General features: G+C 41.9%; 1 long non-coding RNA gene across 1 annotated transcript; it reads right to left on the reverse strand.

Annotated features, from left to right (window-relative positions):
- Positions 1–667: 667 nt before the first annotated feature.
- Positions 668–17,334, reverse strand: LOC131487452 (uncharacterized). Its single transcript, XR_009249748.1, has 3 exons — positions 16,987–17,334; positions 9,124–9,257; positions 668–3,553 (listed from the first exon to the last, which is right to left on the reverse strand). It is a non-coding gene; the product is annotated as an uncharacterized LOC131487452 (long non-coding RNA).
- Between the last annotated feature and the right edge of the window lie 3,069 nt (positions 17,335–20,403).

Here is a 20,403-nt window from a genome sequence, read left to right on the forward strand (position 1 = left end):
ACAGTAAGCGCAGACCCCAACTCAGGGCTCCATCTCACAAACCCTCTCATGAACAAGTGAGATCAAGAACTGAGCTGAAATCAAGAGTCAGAGGCTTAACTGACTGAGCCACTCAAACACCTCTCCTCTCTGAAATCTTTTTGGATCAGTGTGGAAATTTTTATGTAAGGAGCAAGGCCCTCAAAAATAATGGCAATTGATTTCATTCCTCTTACGTTCACTTTCATCATCTTTAAAATAGAACTAGTAATCCTTATCATATACAATAGATAATGTATACCTAGCTTTAGGCATAAGTACCTAGCTTTAGTAGATATTCAATAAATGATATTTTTGGGTTATCACTCTCTTTAAAGTAATTGATCCATGGGGCAACTGGATGGCTCAGTCAGTTGAGCATCCAACTTCAGCTCAGGTCATTGTCTCCTGGTTCATGAATTCGAGCCCAGGATCAGACTTTGGATCCTCTCTCTCTGCCCCTCCCCCTTTCACTCTCTCTCTCTTTCTTTCTCTCTCTCTTTCTGTGTCAAATAAACATTTAAAAAAGCTTTAAAATAAAAATATAAAGGTACTTGAGATCCAGAAACCCTTTGAGTAGCATCTGGGCTTCTGGTCTGTGATCTGCTTTAGCCACACTGAGCTTTATTATACATCCTCCCTGGAGGCTTATTCAGCAGGCATCGTGGGAAACAAGAGTGTTCTAATTGTAAGCTGTCCCTCTTGTCAGAACAATAAAACAACAAAATCAAGCACCGTTTCCAGTCTCCTCTCCAGCATCAACTGTGCTTCAGTAATCTAACGCTAAAGAGGTACCTAGGGTAAAACTAAACAGTGTGCACCCATCCAGTGGAGGCTACCATTTCATCAGAGGCCACAGCAGGAGCAGAACAAAACAGAACCACAGCAGTGAGTTTCAGGGATGCATTCCTAACAAGAGGAAGCTAGCTATATAAGGAGAGCTCTGACTGTCTCATCTCTCTTCCTGACCCAGTCCCAAGAACTGGGAAGGCGACCCAGTGCCCCAGAACATGATCCAACGCCACCCACCCTCCAGGCACCCTCTAGGTCACTACAACAGGAGGATGATTGAAAAAGTCAAACAGTGTCCTCCTGCCAGTAAGTCTAGCTTGTATTGGGTGAGGCAGAGAACTTGGAACCAATCATGAGACTGATGTTTGAAACCAGATTGAACTGAATTGTAGTAGTCAAGTCATAGAATCTTCCAGGGGTGTCATTAAGGTACAGGAGACAGGGATTTGCCATCCCAGTTGAAAGTGGTAATTGAAAATAATAATAACACAGAATAATTACTGAATGCTTACCATGTGCCTAGCCTGTTCAAGAACTTTGCATACATCAACCTGTCTAATCTTTATAATAACCTTGTGAAGTAGGTCCATTACAATCTCCACTGGACGCAAGAGGGAACTGAGGCACAGAGAAGTTAATTTGCCTAATTCAGGCTCTGGCAGTCCTGCTCCAGAGCCAAGTTTTCACTTAATATGTTCTACTGCTTCTTCTGTCCTGATAGGTTTAGATTTCGTCATAAGCCAATTACTAATATATGTGGAGCCCACCACATATCAAAACCATATAATGTGATAATGTGTGAGTTGAGAGTTTTCTCTTCTGCTTAAACAATAAAATCTCTCAAGATATGAATTTTAAGAAATTTCAGCTTATTCAAACAAAACATTTTAAAGGGAAGGCCCACTTGGGTTGCAGGGTAAAGGCCAAATGAAAATCACCTGCTAAGAAGAGTTAAGAAGGCATCTGCCCTGTGTGCTACTGCCTGTCTCTCACTCTACTGTTATTTGTTAAGGAAGCTCTACAACCAATATGGGACTTAAACTCACGACCGTAAGATCAAGAGTCACATGCTCTACCGATTGACACAGCCAGGTGCCCCGTCACTCAATTTTTTTAACAGCAAAGACTTTATATAAGAGAATAGTCCTCCAAAGTATTAATGTCTTTCTTAAGCAACATTGCCTCTTATTAAAGATATCTTCATTTTTTTCAGTTATTTTCTTCTCTGATTCAATTTGACAAATGTTATTGAGCATCTGAATTGTGCAGTGCACTGTTATGATGCTTCCTTCCCTCAAGAAAAATCATACTCTACCAGGAGAGAAAAGAAAATACATAACTCACAATAACTCCAAAAGGATTATAGTACTTGTTCTGGTGGTTCTGTGGGAGCCCAAAGAGGTGAATGCTTGGTTTTGACAAGGTGTGTCAGGGGGCTCCATAGAAGAATTAGCATTTGAGTTGGATTTTGAAAGATGAGTAGGATTTAGATAGGTAACAGTGGGGAAACAGCGTTCCAAGGAGAAGGAAACCATAAGCAACTCATGGAAGCATAAAAATGTATGACATGTTCTTGGGAAGCAGTAGTCAACAAAGCAAAAGGAGGAAAATGAATATTGGACAAGGCAGGATTTAGACAAGAAAGTGAGAATGGAATGGGGTAGAGGAGAAGCGGTGTTGGTGAAGGAAGCCTATAAAACTGAGCTAGAGCCTGGAAGAGAGTGTGGATTGCCAGTATTAGAGGTACTGGTAACTAAAAAAGTGTTTTGAGACTAGATTAGGGTAAGGAGAAGTTCAGTTTGGGACATATTTATAGTCTTTGCATCTTATGCAGGTGGAGGTATTCACCAGGACAGTAAAAATCAGGACCTAAAGCTCAGCAAACTTTAAGGCTATGAATAATAAATGAGGAAATGATACGTAGGAACAGCCTATGAGTGAGACAGAAAATTGTGGGGGTAAATAAAATTATTCAGTGAAGTGGGTAGAGCAAGAGGATAGGATGTCCAAGAACAAATCTCAGAGATCTCCTGTATAGGGCAAGTGGAGAAAAGAAAAGACTGAAGGATACAGAGAGAGAGCTGTCAGAAAAGTAAAAGGAGAATCCATGGATGGGGGCAGTCACAGAGGCCAAAGTAGAAGAGATTCAAGAAGGCAAGGACAGATGGGGCACCTGGGTGACTCAGTTAAGCAACTGACTCTTGATTTTGGCTCAGGTCATGATCTTTTGGTCAGTGAAATTGAGCCCTGAGTTGGGCTCAGCACTGATGGCGTGGAGCTCGCTTGGGATTCTCTCTCTCCCTCTCTCTGCCCCTCCCCTGCTTGTGCTCCCTCTATCTCAAAATAAATAAATAAACAAACTTAAAAAAACAAAAAGAAGGCAAGGACAGTCAACATGGCAAAGAAGAATGGAAATTGAATGAGAATCATTGGGTTTGGCAACTAGAAATTGATGACCTTTGAGAGGTTTCCCTCTCAAAGCATAGATGTTTTCTCTACATCTTTTAGAGAGTATACAACAAAGGCTATTACTAATTTTCTCTAGTAGTTTTCTTAGTCATTGTCCTAGTCAGCTCAGGTTACCATAACAAAATACCTAGACTAGGTGGCTTAAACAACGGATGTTTATTTCTCACGGTTTTGGAAGCTGGGAAGTCCAAGACCAAGGTGCCCGCTGATTTGGCTCCTGGTGAGGATTTTCTTCCTGACTTGCAGACAGCTGCCTTCTTGTTTCCTTCTTCATCTGGCAGAGAAAGAGAGTTCTAGTATCTCTTCCAATGCTTAGAAGGGCATTAACCCATCATGGGGGCTCCACCCAATCACCTCATTTAAATCTAATCATCTCTCAAAGGCCTCCCCCCTCCAAATACCATCATATTGGGGATTAAAGTCTTCAACATATGAAATTTGAGGGGACACAAATATTCAATCCATAGCAGTCATGATTCTTTGGGTTGCAAGTAAGAGAAATTCACATCAAACTAGTGCAAAGAAAAGGTATTTCAGCAAAGCATCATCCCCTTACCATCTTTCTATTTCTTTCTGCACAGCTGTTTTGGCATCCTCTGCCATCAAAGACTAGCTCTCAATGTTTTGACCATGCATATGGCCAAACATGACCATTCCACAACTTCTAAGAATGTGCCTCCTCCACTCAAGCATCATGCAGTTACTGAAGTAGAATTTCTCGAATCTAATTATAATTCCCAAAGAAGTTTGTATACCTGAAACCAACTCTACCTTTGTCAAGTGTTAGAGGAATGAAACAGTAACCTTCCTTTTTTCACAGAAGATTGTCTGAATTAAGTTTCTGTTATAGCAATGGAAAGAGTTCAGAATTTTTCTTTTCTTTTCTTTCTTTCTTTCTTTCTTTCTTTCTTTCTTTCTTTCTTTCTTTCTATTTTTATTTTATTTATTTAATTAATTAATTACTTTATTTATTTATTTTTACTTATTTATTTATTTTAGAGAGAGAGAGCACACATGAGTTAGGGAAAGGGGACAGAGGGAAAGACAGAGAGAATCTTAAGGCTCTATGCTCAGCACAGAGCCCAACTGAGGGCTCGATCCCATGACCCTCGGATCATGTCCTGAACCAAAATCAAGAGTTGGAGGTTCAACTAACTGAGGCAGCCAGGTGCCCTGAAAAAGTTCAGGATTCCTGATGGTAAAAATTGTTAAACCTCAGGATGGGTTCCAAGAAAGGCTTTCTTTCTAAAGAAATTATCCAAGAATTGTCTAGAATGGACAATTCCTTTCTTAAAAAGGCCTCAAATCTAGATTTTTCCCCTGTCATTTCAAAAGCAAGTGACCAAGAAGAAATCACCCAATTGCTTCATTACCTGTCTAGGGAGTCAGGAGGTGTTAATATCCCAATCTGACAAGTACACATGGGCACAAAGATCCTGAATTATTTTCCTTTTTTAAAAAATAAAATTTATTGTCAGGTTGGCTAACATATAGCATATACAGTGCACTCTTGGTTTTGGGGGTAGATTCTTGTGATCTTAATTATTTTCTATTGTTATCTACCAGGTCAACACACCTGCTAGGAATAGAAAACCCTTTTTAGCCTCAGGAATACACTTTTTCTTTCCAAAAGTAAATTGCAACATATCAACAGTTAACAAGAATGAAGGTAAACTTTTACAGCTTATTTATTCCACTGAAGTGAACACTAGCCACCCACTTAGCCAAGTACCCTAGATGGCTTCAGGCAAGTGAACCCTTGAGCAGGAGATATAATTGGGAATTACCTCCTTTAGCATTTAATCTTTTTCACCCAGTTATTTCTGTATAGCTTTCCTTCTCTGAATACTCTTTCATCATTTACTCTTTGGGGAATCTGAGCATTGCATTGCCTTTTGAGATCTGGTTGTAAGGCATTTCAAGTCCTTTGGTAAGAGCAGGATTTCCCACTGTGAGAAAGGTATTTTACTAGCAACAGCTGTTACCTCGGGGTGAGGGGTAAGGGGTGGATTGTGCAGGACTTTTACTTCCTAAATGAAATATTTCTGAAATGTTTGAAATGTTTACAATGAGTATCAATTGTTTTTGTAATCAGAATATAATATGAACTCATATTTCTTTAGCATGTTCAATGCCAAATAAGAAGGCAACCCACATAGAAGATATTTCAGCTGTGGAACTCTCCAAGGGGATGGTATTCTCTCTAGCATCTTGCACATTTTGTCCTTTTTCTCTTCTAATGATGAAATCCTATGTTTTTTCTACAAATTTTAATGTCTTAACGGAATTATGATAACCTCAGGTCTCTGCCTCCAGTCTTGCCATTTTCAAGTAATTACCCACACTTTTACCAGAGTGATCTTTTTAAAACACAAATCTGAGCATGTCACATCCCTGCTTCAAATTGTCTGAGACTCCTCCGCCCCTGCAAGCCCCAGGGACTCCATGAACCAGTCCTACCTACCTGCTTCTGTAGCCCCATTGCCCTTTACCTCTAGCTCTGTTCTTTAAGTTTCCATAATACCAGACTGTTATAAGACACAGCATCTCAAGGTTTAAACTGAGCCATCTCCTTCTCTGTGTAGGTGAGGAAGTACAAAGGCTGCTCCAAAAACTTGACTTTGATGGCGCTGGACTCAGTTGTGCTCCTGTGATTAAGACTGAAGTCATAGGGATGGAGGCAGAAGTGTTGGCACTGAAGTGGGTGGAGTGTCATCACCCTACTGATCATCTGCAAACATCTCCTCATTCCTACCTTAACAACAGTAGAATCACCAGTACATTTCTCTATCCCCCTTGATAGTAGTTTTCTCTGTGGTTTTCGGGGCTTGACATAACTCTCTGGTGGCTGTCGTGATGTCTGCTAAATGGATCATCTGGTATTTCTAACCCAGAAACAACCTCAGAATGAATGTCATGTAGATCACAGGCTGCTGTGGCTTAGCCCTACTGGGCCTCTTGAGTTCCTGTTGTTGCTAAAGGATCAGGAAGTGAGGGTGGGGATGGGGGGAAGGGGACTTAAGAAGAAAGAGAGGCTACAGCAGAGTAGTCCTGTGCCCCAAAAGACTGTATTATCAAAGGCCAGCTTGTTCCTTGCCTACTCTTATTGTGCAATAATTGGAAGCACTCTAAGCTTTTTCCTCTTGGTCATGCACAGTTTATTATTGAACTGGTGTGCTATAAGAACACAAAAAGTGTGTGGTAGTGATTGCACCCAGAGAAAATACATGTGTAAGTGGTCAAGATCTGGAAAGGAAAGTACCAAAATATAATTAGTTATATGTCAGGTTGGTGGTATTATGGGTGACTTTTTCCTATGAAGTTTTTAAGTTAGTTCATCTTTTAAATACTTGTTAAGAGAAAAGGGGGGTAGGGAAGGGGATAATGCTGTACCCTTGAGACCCGAATTTCTAGCATCTAGTGTAATAGAATGTATATATACTATAATAATCTGCTCTAGTCCAGGAGTCACCATAGAGTTCAGCTGAATACACCCATGGAATTAGAAAGTCATGGAAGGTAACTCGAGGACAGTCCAGTCCAGGGGTGCTTACTGGGTTGAGTGTCCTACTCTTGATTTTGGTTCAGGTCATGATCCCAGGGTCATGGGATCGAGCCCTGCATCAGGCTCCATGCTGAGCATGGAGCCTGCTTGAGATTCTCTCTCCCTCTGCCCCTCTCCCCACTCACTTTCTCTCTCTAAAAATTAAAAAAAATTTTTTTTAATTAAAAAAAAAGACACTCTAATCCAATTTTTCTTTTTATAGAAAAGAAAGCTGAGACCCAGAAAGATCAAGGGGTTTTCCACACTCACCCAGCTAATTTGTGGCACAGCTAAAAAGAAAACTCAGTCTTCCCTTTTATACAAAGGAAAGAACAATTTTATTCTTTCTTAATTTATTCTTTCTTACTACTGCCTTTCAAACTCACTCTGTCAACTCTCCCTTCCAATCCCTTTAACTTACAGTCTTTGGTCCTCCAGCCTCTGACCTAGCCAGCCCTCAGGACTGAGATAAAACATCAGTCCCTCTACCTCACAACTCTGGACACTCAGGTCAGATTGTCCCAAAAACTCTATCTCCATACACTCTGCTCTACCTCCCAGCTACCTCGGGGGCATTTCTTCCACTCAGCACACATGGCCATGAGATGTCAGTCAGTCTCCTTTCCTGGCAGATCCCCACTCTTTCCCTTCCCTTGACTAGAAAGTGAGACAAACACAGCACTCTGAAAGTTGTCTTCAAAGAAATCCTTGCTTTTTAAGCCTCTTCTCCTAGGGTGCAAGAGTGGCTCAGTCATTTAAGCGTCCAACTCTTGGTTTTGTCTCAGGTCATGATCTCACGGTTTGTGAGTTAAAGCCCCACCTCAGGCTCTGCGTTGACAGCTCTGAGCCTGCTTAGGATTCTCTCTCTCTCCCTCCCTCTCTCTCTGCCCCTCTCCTGCCTGCACACTCTCATTCTCAAAATAAATAAATAAACTTAAAAAAAACCCTCTTCTCCTTAATTTTCTTTTCTCAGGACAAAAGTGGGTGACAGTCTACAGGTTTTAGAACCAATTAGGGGGCTACCCCCTGAGCAAGTCACGCTTAAGTGATCTGACACATCTCCTTGCAACACGGGGGCACTTGTAACCTATTATTCTAAGCTCTGAACTAAGGAAATAGGGATATCTCGTTTAACATCCAATTAGAAGTGCATCTATTTCTTTCCCAGTTCTTTGTTTCTTAATACATTCCAGCTGAAATTTTTCAATTTAATTTTTTACTAAGTTATGCATTCCAATGAGAGAACACATGCCTTTTATATTTTGTAATTTGTTAGACCTTCTGTCTCCCTCCTTCCCCTTAGCTGAGGCCATCAATAGCACCTGTAGGCTCAGGCTTGATCTGGTCATTAGATCCCACACAGAAGGAGGAATTTATGGCACTTTAGTCCCTCACTCTAGCTAGGGTTGCTAGTCTGAACTTATACCCAAGTTCTATCAGATAGATGACCTTCAGTTTCATTAAGACTCAGCCCTGCCTTGGACTCCAGACCCAGTCCTAGTGCCTTACATCCAATCCTGATAACCCTGCAACTGGGGCATGCCTGACTGTTCCTTTCAATTACCCACTCCTTGGGACTGGAATGTCCCCGAACTTTAGTCCAGTGACTGGGGTCCTACTACCAGCTGACCAGACTTATCTATTTGTCTGAAATCCTGAGTATCTACTATCTCAGAATTCTTCTCATTAAGACAACACATCATTTTCTGTTCGGCTTCAGATACCAACTGCTGGCCTATGTTACAGCTTGCTATCTGTCAGTATGCCCTCCCAATGGCAAATTTGGCCTGCTCAGTGCTTCTGCAGCTGACACTGTGTCCCCTTGTGGTATTAGATACCTGTCTCTTTCACTCAGCTGGCCCAGGCCACCACAGAACTCAAGCCAGGCATGAGCCATTTCCCTTGAACAGAATGCTTTGTTATATAACTGGTCTGCAGAACAGTGCAACCCTTGAGACCAAACTAGGAAAAGCACAGCCCTGTGTAGTGAGCCCTTTGAGGATAGATCAGAGAATCACCCATAGTGTCTATTCAGGCATAGGCAACCTGTATCAGAGACTGTTGAGTCCCACTAGTTCAATGGATGTGTGTGTGATGGACATCCATTTTACCTGCCCATCATCCCTTCTGGTCTGATATCATGACTTTTCCATCCCCATTCTCAATCCATAAAATTCTGGTTGGGCTGACCCAAACTCCAGCATTAGTCCTGGCCAACCAGAGCAACACAACACACCTCAGACACAATGAGTGTTTCAGAAATGTCCACGTGACCCAAGCTGGACCAATGACAGTCTTACCTGAGAATGATACAGATGCTTTCTGTTAGGGTTACTAAATTGGTAGAATGTAACCTGGAGCTGCTGGTGGCCATCTTTTTTCCCACATAGGGAAAGCCTGCCTGAGAATGAAGTCAACTCAAAGGAAAGCAAACCTGAAAGAGAGAAGCAAATTGGTTACAACATTGATCCAATTCTAAAGCCAGCAATCCATCAATGGACTCCTTGGTTTATCAGACAACATATTTACTTTTAGTGTGTAAGTCAGTAGGACTTGGATTTCTATTACTTTAAAATTAATACAGTTGGGGCTGTCTGGCTCAGTCAGGATAGTGTGCAACTCTTGATCTCAGTGTTGCAAGTTCAAGTCCCACACTGGGTGTGGAGCCTACTTAAAATAAAATAAAATAAAATAAAATAAAATTAAATTAAATTAAATTAAATTAAATTAAATTAAATTAATACAGCTGACAAGACTGACTGGTATTTCCTTCTGTTTGACCAGCTGATTAAACCTTTAGGCTGAAAATATAGTGAAGAAAAGCAAGTTGAAAAAAAATGCTCAAAAATGTATTCTTTTTTAAATTAAAAAAAAATTTTATTTATTTTTATTTATTTATTTTTAGCATTTATTTATTTTTGAGAGACAGAGAGAGACAGAGCATGAGTGGAGGAGGGGCAGAGAGAGAGAAGGAGACACAGACTCTGAAGCAGGCTGCAGGCTCTGAGCAAGCTGTCAGCACAGAGCCTGATTCAGGGCTTGAACCCACAAACTATGAGATCATGACCTGAGCTGAAGTCGGATGCTCAACCGACTGAGCCACCCAGGTCCCCCTTCTTTTTTTAAATGTTTATTTATTTCTTTTGAGAGAGTGAGAGAGAAAGAGTGGGGGAGGGGCATAGAGAGAAGGAGAGAGAGAATCTCAAGCAGGCTCCATGCTGTCAGCACAGGGTCTGATGCAGGGTTCAATCTCATAACCATGAGATCATTACCTGAGCTGAAATCAAGGGTCAGACACTTAACCAACTGAGTCACCCTGGTGCCCCAAAAATGTATTCTTTCATTCATTCAACTATTACATAAGAATAGCAGCATAATACAATGAAAACAACACAAGGTTCAGAGCCTATCAGATCCCTGTTCAATCTTAAATCTTCTATTTTCTAGCTGCCTATATGGGGCATGTTAATTAATATCTCTGAGCCTCTGTTTCTCCTTTTGTAAAATGGGAATAATATTACCTACATCCTAGGGTTATTATGAGAAACAGATATAATGTATATGGTGCCTGGCACTAAAAGGTTTTCAATAAATGGTGCTTATTTTAATTACAAAACATCTTGGGGTGCCTGGGTAGCTCAGTCAGTTAAGTGACCACTCTTGGTTTTAGCTCAGGTCATGATCTTACGGTTCATGGGTGTGAGCCCTACACTAGGCTCTGTGCTGCTGGTGTGGAGCCTACTTGGGATTCTTTCTCTCCCTCTACCTCTGTGCCTCCTCCACTTATGCTCTCTCTCTCAAAATAAATAAATAAATAAAACCTAAAAAAAAAATTAAAAAAAAAAACACATAACATCTTGAGCTGCAAGGACTTTGGGCTAAGGGATTTAAAAAATAAAAACAAGGGGCACCTGGCTGGCTCAGTCCATAGATCATCTCTTGAGCTCAGGCTCATGAGTTCAAGGCCCAAATTGGGTGTGGAACCCACTTAAAAAAAACAAAAAAATTAGAGGAAAAAAAAAGCAAAAAAACTTGATCACTACCACCAGAGATTCAAATTTTAACTAAAGAAAGAAACACAATGTTAAAGACAGAGAGGCAGTGTAAGCTGTCTTGTGATTGGCAGAAGCCTCCATAACTCAAAGGAAGGAGATAATTCCTTTCTGGGGTGATCAAAAAAAGGCTTCATGGAAGAAGTTGAATCTGGGCCCTTGAAAGAACAAAAGTTTTGGTAAGCAGAGATTGGGAGAAAGAGCATTCCAGTTAAAAACGAAACAAAACAAAAGGCGGGGGAACCTGGATGGATGAGTCAGTTAAGCATCTGACTCTTGATTTTGGCTCAGGTCATGGTCTCACAGTTCATGGATTTGAGCCCCACATCAGGCTCTGTGCTGACAGCTCAGAGTCTGCTTTGGATTCTCTCTCTCCCTCTCTCTCTGCCCCTCTCTTGCTCACTAACTCTCAAAATAAATAAACTTTAAAAAAATGGTTTTTTTAAGAGGCAGGAGTGAGAAAATGGCTCTATCTGCAGGATTACAAGGCATAGCAACATGGCTGAAGTATAGAATCCACATAGAACAGGAAGCTAAAGCTGGAGGAGTTAACTGCTGCCAATTCAGGGGTGGGGTGTGCTGAGGGGTGCAGCTTCTATCTTGTCCTCAGGGACTTAGAATCTTTCAATAGACCCAGGCGATGGGAACCTTTGAACATTTTTGGACAGCGTTTATACAGGATGAAAGTTCTGATTGATCAGCAAATCACTTGAATCCTCTTCCAAACTGCACATTTCTACCAGCTGTCCCTAGAAACCCTGCCTCAATGAACCGCTGTAACTAAGGAGAGCATGTTATAACTCTCAACTGCATGTGGGGACATGAAAAATGGTTGGGAAACATCCGCCCAGAGGCAGACATGCTTTTTCAGAGAATATTGTGTGTGGTCAAAAGGGCACCAGGATCAGTAAAGCCGTGAAAAAAAGGGGGAAGGAGAAGAGACGGCTTGCATTCATCTCTCCCTTGGATTCGTACAATCATTTCCTCCTAGCTGTTCTTTCTGCCTCTGGTTCTTCTCTATTTCTTTTCTTTTCTTTTTTTTTTAATGTTTATTTATTTTTGAGAGAGACAGAGACAGAATACAAGTGGGTTAGGGGCAGAGAGAGAGGAAGACACAGAATCCGAAGCAGGCTCCAGGCTCCAAGCTGTCAGCACAGAGCCCGATGCGGGGCTCCAACTCACAAGCTGTGAGATCATGACCTGAGCCGAAGTCGGACACTCAACCGACTGAGCTACCCAGGCGCCCCTGGTCCTTCTCTATTTCTAACTATTTTATATTTCACTATCAGATTAATCTTCCTGCTCTGATCCTGTCATGCCAACTTCAAAACCCTTAATGATAAGTCACAAGCCACTCCCTACAGAATAGACTGAAATTCTTTGGTTTCCCATAGAAGGGTCCTTTTGGATGAGGCTGAAACCACCTTTTAGACCTCACTTCCTGCTACATGTTTCCAGGTATCTTCTGGTCTAGCCAATCTGACTACTCAAGAGTCCCTTGCTTTCCTGTCTCCATGCCTCTTTTGTGCCACTCCTCCTGGCTGGAATACCACTCCACGGTCCCCTACTCATCTATTTCCAACTTCTCCATCCTTGAAGGCTCAGTTCACATGTTCTGATCTCCTCTTTCTCCTGTTCTGCCTTTGATAATGTCTTTTTTTTTTTTTTTTAATGTTTTTTATTTATTTTTGGGACAGAGAGAGACAGAGCATGAACGGGGGAGGGACAGAGAGAGAGGGAGACACAGAATCGGAAACAGGCTCCAGGCTCCGAGCCATCAGCCCAGAGCCTGACGCGGGGCTCGAACTCACGGACCGCGAGATCGTGACCTGGCTGAAGTCGGACGCTCAACCGACTGCGCCACCCAGGCGCCCCTGATAATGTCTTTTTTGAGCTCCCACAGAACTTTACCTGTATCTCTGTTTATGTATGCATCATTTACTTTAAAACAAACAAAAAAACTTGTAGTCGTTTATTTTTTTTAAATAAAAATTTTTTAATTTGGGGCACCTGGGTGGCTCAGCCAGTTAAGCATCGACTTTGGCTCAGGTCATGACTTCACAGCTTGTAGCTTGAGCCCTGTGTTGGGTTCTCTGCTGTCAGCACAGAGCCTGCTTCAGATTCTCTGTCCCCTCCTCTCTCTGTCCCTCCCCTCTATGCCCCTCCCCTGCACTTTCTCTCAAAAATAAACATTTTTTTTAAATTTAAAATTTGGTAATACATTTTACAAGTACAAGACAGTGTAATAAAAGTTGTTATAACCTCACCACCGAGAATTGCCAATTTTTTAAACATATTTATTATCCGTTTATTTATTTAACATGTTAAAAATGTACATACCCTTAGAGTTTCAGTTTTGCAGGATGAAAAATGCTGGAGATTTGTTGCACAACAATGTGAATGCATTTAATACTACTGAACTAACACTTGCGCATGTGCATGAGTGGTGGAGGGATAGAGAGAGAGGGAGAGAGAGAACTCCAAGCAGGCTCCGCACCTCTAGCGTGAAGCCTGTCTCGGTGCTTGAACCCATCAACTGCAAGATCATGACCTGAGCTGCAATCAAGAGTCAGACCCTCAACCGATTGAGCCACCAAGGTGCCCCTATAATCACCAGTTATTAAGCTTCATATTTGCTTCCATATTTCTAATAGAAGTGAAATATTACAGATAAAATTGTTTCTTTTAACCACACACTCTCCCACTTAGTCCCATTTCTCCCCTCAATGTCCAGTGGCAATTGCTAACATGAGTTTTGTGTGAATCCTTCCATTCTAGTCTCTATAATTTTATCTGCATGCATATATGTATCCATCACCAATGGATTATGATGTTGTGTCCTCAAATTTACATTAATGGTATCATGATGAATGTGTCATTTTGCATCTTGTTTTTATCACCCAAAGTTTTTTTGAGACTATTTCAGGTTGATTTATGAATATACATTTATTTACCTATTACTCTTTGTTTTTTTAAGTTTATTTATTTTGAGAGAGACTGAGATAGTGCAAGTGGAGGAGGGGCAGAGAGAGGGAGAAAGAGAGAATCCCAAGAAGGCTCCGAACTGTCAGCAAAGAGCCCAATGAAGGGCCCAAACTCACGAACTATCTGAACCATGAGATCATGACCTGAGCTGAAACTTAGAGTTGGACATTTAACTGACTGAGTCATCCAGGCACTACTACCCATTACTCTGATAAAAATTTAGGCTGCTTCCACCTTTCTGCTTTTATAAACAATGGAGCAGAGAACATCCTCATACTTGTTTCTTTGTACACATGGGTGAGAGTTTCTTTGGAATACATACCTCGAAGTATTATTACTAAGTCATAGGGTATGTACATTTAAATTTTTTTTTAGGGGGCACTTGGGTGGCTCAGTCAGTTGAGCGTCCAACTTTGCTTCAGGTCATCTGATCTCACGATTCGTGAGTTTGAGCCTCACATCGGGCTCACTGCTGTCAGTGCAGAGCCTGCTTTGGATCCTCTATCCCCCTCTCTCTCCCCCTCCCCCGCTTGCTCTCTCCTTCTCTCTCTCTCTCAAAAATAAAAATAAAAAAACAATAATAAAAAAATAAAAATAAAAAAATAAAAATAAAATAAAATATTTTAAAAATAATTTTAAATATATTTGACATAAAACTTACCATCTTAACCATTTTTAAGTATAAAGTTCAGTAGTGTTAAGTGCCTTCACATGGTTGTGCAACTGATCTCCAGAACTCTTCATCTTGCAGAACTGCAACTCCAAGGGTATGTACATTTTTAACATATTAAGGGCATGACTTATTTCATCTACTAAACTATAAGCTTTGTAAGTGCATCATCAACATCTCATTAATTTTTACATTGAGCAAAGTGCCTAGTATAGTAGTTTAACAGGTAGAGACTTAACAAATATTTGTTGAATAAATGAAAGAACTAATCAATCAAGAGGAATAATAATATTTTCACAATTTTGGTGAGATAAGATTTTCTTATCACGCAGATGAGATACTAGAACTCAGCTCTGGCAACCTTACCTACTTGGAACATAGCCTGCAAACCAGAAAGGGATAGTAATGACCTCTGACCAAAAAAAAAAAAAAAAAAATCATCAATGCTTTAAAAAAACACATGTATTTTACCTAAGGAGATCCCTTTTGAATATTTATTTATTTGGAGTCTATTTACAATTTTCAAATTTGCATTATAAAAACATGGCATATTTGGGGCCAAAATTAGGAGATCACAGAAAAATGTCTAAAAATAGGTTTAAAAAAAAAAATCACCCTTCATTGCAGTTAGAGAGATGCACTGGTCAGATTTCCCCTCAAGAAAGGACTTACTGGAGCACCTGGTAGCTCAGTAGGTTAAGTGTCTAACTCTTGATCTCAGCTCAGGTCACAATCTCATGGTTCATGGGGTCGAGACCCACATTAGGCTCTGTGTTGATGGCAATAGCATGGAGCCTGCTTGGAATTCTGTCTCTCCTTTTCTCTGCTCCTCCCCTGCTTGTGTGTGCACTCTCTCTCTCTCTCTCAAAATAAATAAATAAACTTAAAAAAAGAAAAGGTAATGTCCAGCTGCAGGCAGTGACAAAATTCAGCTGTTAACTTTTTGGTCATCCTCAGCTATCCAGCCAAGGTCAGTCTGTTCTCAGAGTGGCCCCAACCAATGACTGTGGAAGGTGGTGGTACAAAGGCCTGTTTATTTCTGCCCATCATAGGACACCTCCAGTTGGCAGTCTTTGCTCCAAATTTCCCTGCTGGGCTGGGAAAGATTTTATATCACATCTGCCCAATTCTACTTCCTCCCCTTTCTTTTCATTGGTGTAGCTCCCCAACAAACTTTTTCACTAACTCCAGCTCAGCATTTGCTTCGTAAAGAACCCAACTGACACAACCTTAATTCTATAATCCTAATTCCCAGAGATACACACCATAGCATTCTTTTTGTTTAGGTTTTTATTTATTTATTTTAAGAGAGAGAGAGAGAGAGGGCGCAGAGGAAGGGCAGAGAGAGAGGGAGAGAGAGAATCCCAAACAGGCTCTGCACTGTCAGCACAAACCCCACGCAGGGGTTTGGACTCACGAACTGTGAGATCATGACCTGAGCCTAATTTAATGCTTAACCAACAGAGCCACCCAGACACCCAACACACACCATAGCATTCTAAATTTTTTTATATATAGAGAGAGGGGAAAAGGGCAGGGAGGGAGGGGGAGAGAGAGACAGACAGACAGACAGAATCCCAAGCAGGCCCCATGCTCAGTGCAGAGCCCCCATGTCAGGCTTGATCCCATGACCCTGGGATTATGACCTGAACCAAAATCAAGAGTCCAATGCTTAATGTACTGAGCCACGCAGGTGCCCCTGCGATGTTCATTTCTCAACCCAAATTTTATTTCCTATAGTACTTCTAGACCTGAAAAAAATCAAGAAAAGGGGCTCAGTGTTGCAAGCATTCCACAACAGTAACAGTCCAGAGCACAATACAACCTCCAGGCTGTGTACCAACCAAGGTACTGCTGGATACACTATCAGAGTGCTGGTACACTGCTCATCTGTCAAGCCAACCCCACTCCTACCCCCTTCCTCAGTGAAACCTTTCCTCTTTCCCCTCTGTAGTTGCTCCCTGTCCTGCTCATACTTAGATGGGAGCACTTATTACCCAGTATTATAAGTATGTGCTTATGTGTTTATCTTCCCTGCCCCCAGCTTCTGCAGGACAAGAATCTATGTACCACAATGTAGGATGAAGACTAAGCATAAAATATTTATGGGAGGCATGGGGGTTGTGAATGAGCCAGGCTTTATGCTTTAAATACTAAGGAAAGGACAATAGGAAAAGTGTTACATTTTCTTAAGCGGGTCTTGAAGACTATAGTGTGCTGTGTAACAATGTACCAGGTCATTGTGTGAGTTGGATGGGAATGTGGCAAAACCAGTTAGGAAGTCCCTGCAGTGACCCAGCACTGAGATGTAAGAAATGCAAGATGGCTGCGGTGGCATGGAGAGGAAGAACTACATCTACAAGGTATTTCAAAAGAAAAATAACAAAAACTGGGATTCGCTGAGTTCCCCAGATTTGCTAGAAGTGCCAACACCGCTAAGGTGGGTATGGACTCACCCCCATTTCGCCCACGTGCGAAGTGAGACTTGGCTAGATGAAGTGACTCTCTGGGGGTCACACGCCATGCAAGTGGCAGTGCTGAACTTCCAATATAGGTCGTCAGGCTCTGAAGACCTAGACCTCAATTGCCCGGGTCAAGATTACCCACTCTCTGCACTGCGGGCTGAGGAATATTCCTGAGCTGAGGCCTCAACTCCTCTACTTACGGAGAAGGACCTTGCAGGGCCCAAGCACCGCACAGGGACGCTTAAACGAGCGGTCAGGACCTTGAAGGCCCGCACCTAAGGGCGGAAGAAGGCGCGTCGCGGGGGCGGGGGCGGGGGCGGCGGCGGCGGCGGCGGCGGCGGCGGCGGCGGCGGCGGCGGCTCAGCGCGCGGCCCGGGGCGGAAGCGGCTGAGTCACCGCAGGGCAGAAACGCAGCGCGCGAAGACAGGGCCCGGCGGCCGGCGACTCCCGCACTGGTGAGCCGTGACGCCCGGCGTCGGCACACGCAGGGAAGCGGACGGCGGCTGGCGGAGGCCGGAAGAGCTGAGTCAGAGCGGGCACGCCCGCGGGGGCCGCGCGCCGCAGCTCCAGGGCGCCGGGGCTGCGCTCGGATCCCGGCCAGCAATCCGCACGGCCCCGCGGAGACGCGGTTGGGCGCAGGGCTTCGGCGATCGCGCCCACACGCTGGAAGCCGAGACTGAAATTTGAAGTCTTGAGATGGCCCCAAGCAGCGGATCCTGTACGCACGTTTCGGTGGAAGCTACTGACCTTGTGAAAGGAGACAAGCTTTGGGTCTAAGATGGGGCAGATTTTGAAGATCAAAAGGACTTGCCCGGGACCAAAAATAATTTGTCTGCCTCAGTTCCAAAATGGAATAAATAATAATTAAAACAACACACACACACACACACACACACACACACACACACACACACACAATTATTTTTTAATGCAAAAGCGAAAAATCCGGAATCCCAAGAGAGGATAAACCTGGCAATAAAGGTTTACAGAAAATAAAGTTCTCCCAGGATGGGAACATTGCACAGGGACTTTCTAGAGGTCCCTGATAAACTTGATTCATAGATCTTTCTCCAGTTTCTCCCCACTACTACGCTACTGAGGCCAGAAGCCCATTTTTTTATATTTTGCTGTTTTTATTCAAGTTTTCTTTTTTTAGTCAAAAAAGATACTATAAAAATCCCGGGAGGGGGGGGAGGGAATCGTACCCAATTACATAGTCCCTGAAACTAGAAACCACAATTACTTTTGCTTCTCCCCTTACATTTTTGTTCACAATAAGTTTTTTATATAGCTGCATCAGAGGTATCATCTTCTATTTTACTGTCTTAAGGTAATGTTATATAAACATTTGCCCATGTCTCACAGATCTTCGGGATCATTATTTTAAATAACTGCATTATGCATAAACTACTAAGTAATCCTCCTGTGGTGTGCTTGTAGATTATTGACTGGAATTGCTCTTTTCTTGTTTCCGATTGTCCATGTTTGTCCTCCATCAGGAAACCTCACTGGGCAAAATGGTGGAATCTAATGTGGAAAAGTGGCTGTGGACCATTGCACTATAGGAAAGCTTATTTTCTTTTTAAGAGCTGCCATAATTTCCCCAAATATTCTTTTAATATTTTATCCCACTTGGATAATCACAGCCTTTCTTTAAGGCTTTAAGGTATACATTTGAAAAGGCTAGACCTTTGCAGGAGTGTGACAGAAGTGGAATTCAGAGTTGTGTCTGAGACATTTTCAGATTTTCATCAAGCCCTTTATGTTGAAGTGCCACTGTTAACAGTCTTCTGTGTGACTTGGAACAAATTATTTCACCTATCTCAGTCTCCATTTTCTCATTTGAAAAATGGGGATAATAATAACACATCATATACTGTTGTGAGACCTAGATGAGATAACATTTGTACAGTGCTAAGAATGATGCCTGCACATAGTAGTTCAGAAGTGTTATAAATATTGTCTGCTATTAAAGATAACAATAGCTGTGTATTGAGCAGTGACAGGCACATCTACCATGGCTACCAAGGCTGAAATAATAGAAGTATTTTCTCACAAACTCTCCCCCTCCCCGATTTAAAAATCACTCAAATGTGTAAACCTTTTCTATCAACTCAGTGATTTCGTTGTTAGAGATAATGGATAAAATTGAAAAGAGATAATATCACAAGGTCTTTGGAACAAAGTTTATATTTAGAAACTGGGACCTATTGGAGACAGTGGGAGTGAAGGCGGGGGGCGGGGAGAAGGAGATCAAGAAGCTGCTACTTTTCATCTTAAACTCTCCAGTACTACATTGTAAGTATGCAAATATACTACTTATTTCTTGTTTTGTTTTGAATGTGTGGCCTGAGTCAGTAAGCTGAACAGTTCTTCAAAACTAATCTGAGTCCTAGATCTGGTTCTGGTGTGATACACACTAGAATTTGCCTTTTTCATTTCTCCTTCTTAGGCACTTTTTCAACTGTTGTTATTCATCTATTCAACACATATTTGTTAAGTGGCTATTATGAGCCAGACACTATGCTATGTACTGAAGATTTTTTTTTAATTTTTTTTTAATGTTTTTATTTATTTTTGAGACAGAGAGAGACAGAACATGAACGGGGGAGGGTCAGAGCGAGAGAGGGAGACACAGAATCTGAAACAGGCTCCAGGCCCTGAGCTGTCAGCACAGAGCCCGACGCGGGGCTTGAACTCACGAACCGCAAGATCATGACCTGAGCCAAAGTCGGATGCTTAACCGACTGAGCCACCCAGGCGCCCCTGAAGATTTTTTTTTTAAATAATCAACCAAAATTTGGAACACATGTGCCAGCTACATAAAATGGATTTTTGTTAAAGACTTCTGTTATTGTGGGTCCTTGGGTTTGTTGCTAGTGAATCTTAAGATGACCTAATAGAATATAGTTTTTTGTTTTGTTTTGTTTTGTTTTGTTTTCAATAAACCTGGACCTAGAAATTCTGCTTCAGACTCCAGGGTCCTGCGCATGGGAAATAGCTGTGGTGAGGGAGTCACTTCCACTAATACGGTCTTTCTGGAGCTCTGCCCTAAGATAATGTGATGCCAAAGGGCCCTGTGGGTACTTTGCTGGAGAAATTATTTGATTCAAATCAATTCAATTCAAAATCACATATTGAATGAGTACTACTTATATGCACTGGGGTAGGAGTAGGAGTTGAACCAAAGATGAAAACAGCCCAGAGCTTGGAGCTTATAGTCTTTTAGGAGTCTTAAATTTTCCTGAAGTTTGTTCTGAATCAGACACTTGTCTTTTTAAAATCTTTAATGTGTATCTTCTGCTTTCAGATTTTTTATCATCTCAAAAAACACAAATTTAACTGGACCCTGTGCTAGGGGTTGATGATACTGTTTTAAAAAGCTGCATTGCTGATTGCAGTGTTGTT

This window comes from Neofelis nebulosa, chromosome 10 (genome assembly GCF_028018385.1).
Source record: "Neofelis nebulosa isolate mNeoNeb1 chromosome 10, mNeoNeb1.pri, whole genome shotgun sequence".
NCBI classification, from domain to species: domain Eukaryota; kingdom Metazoa; phylum Chordata; class Mammalia; order Carnivora; family Felidae; genus Neofelis; species Neofelis nebulosa.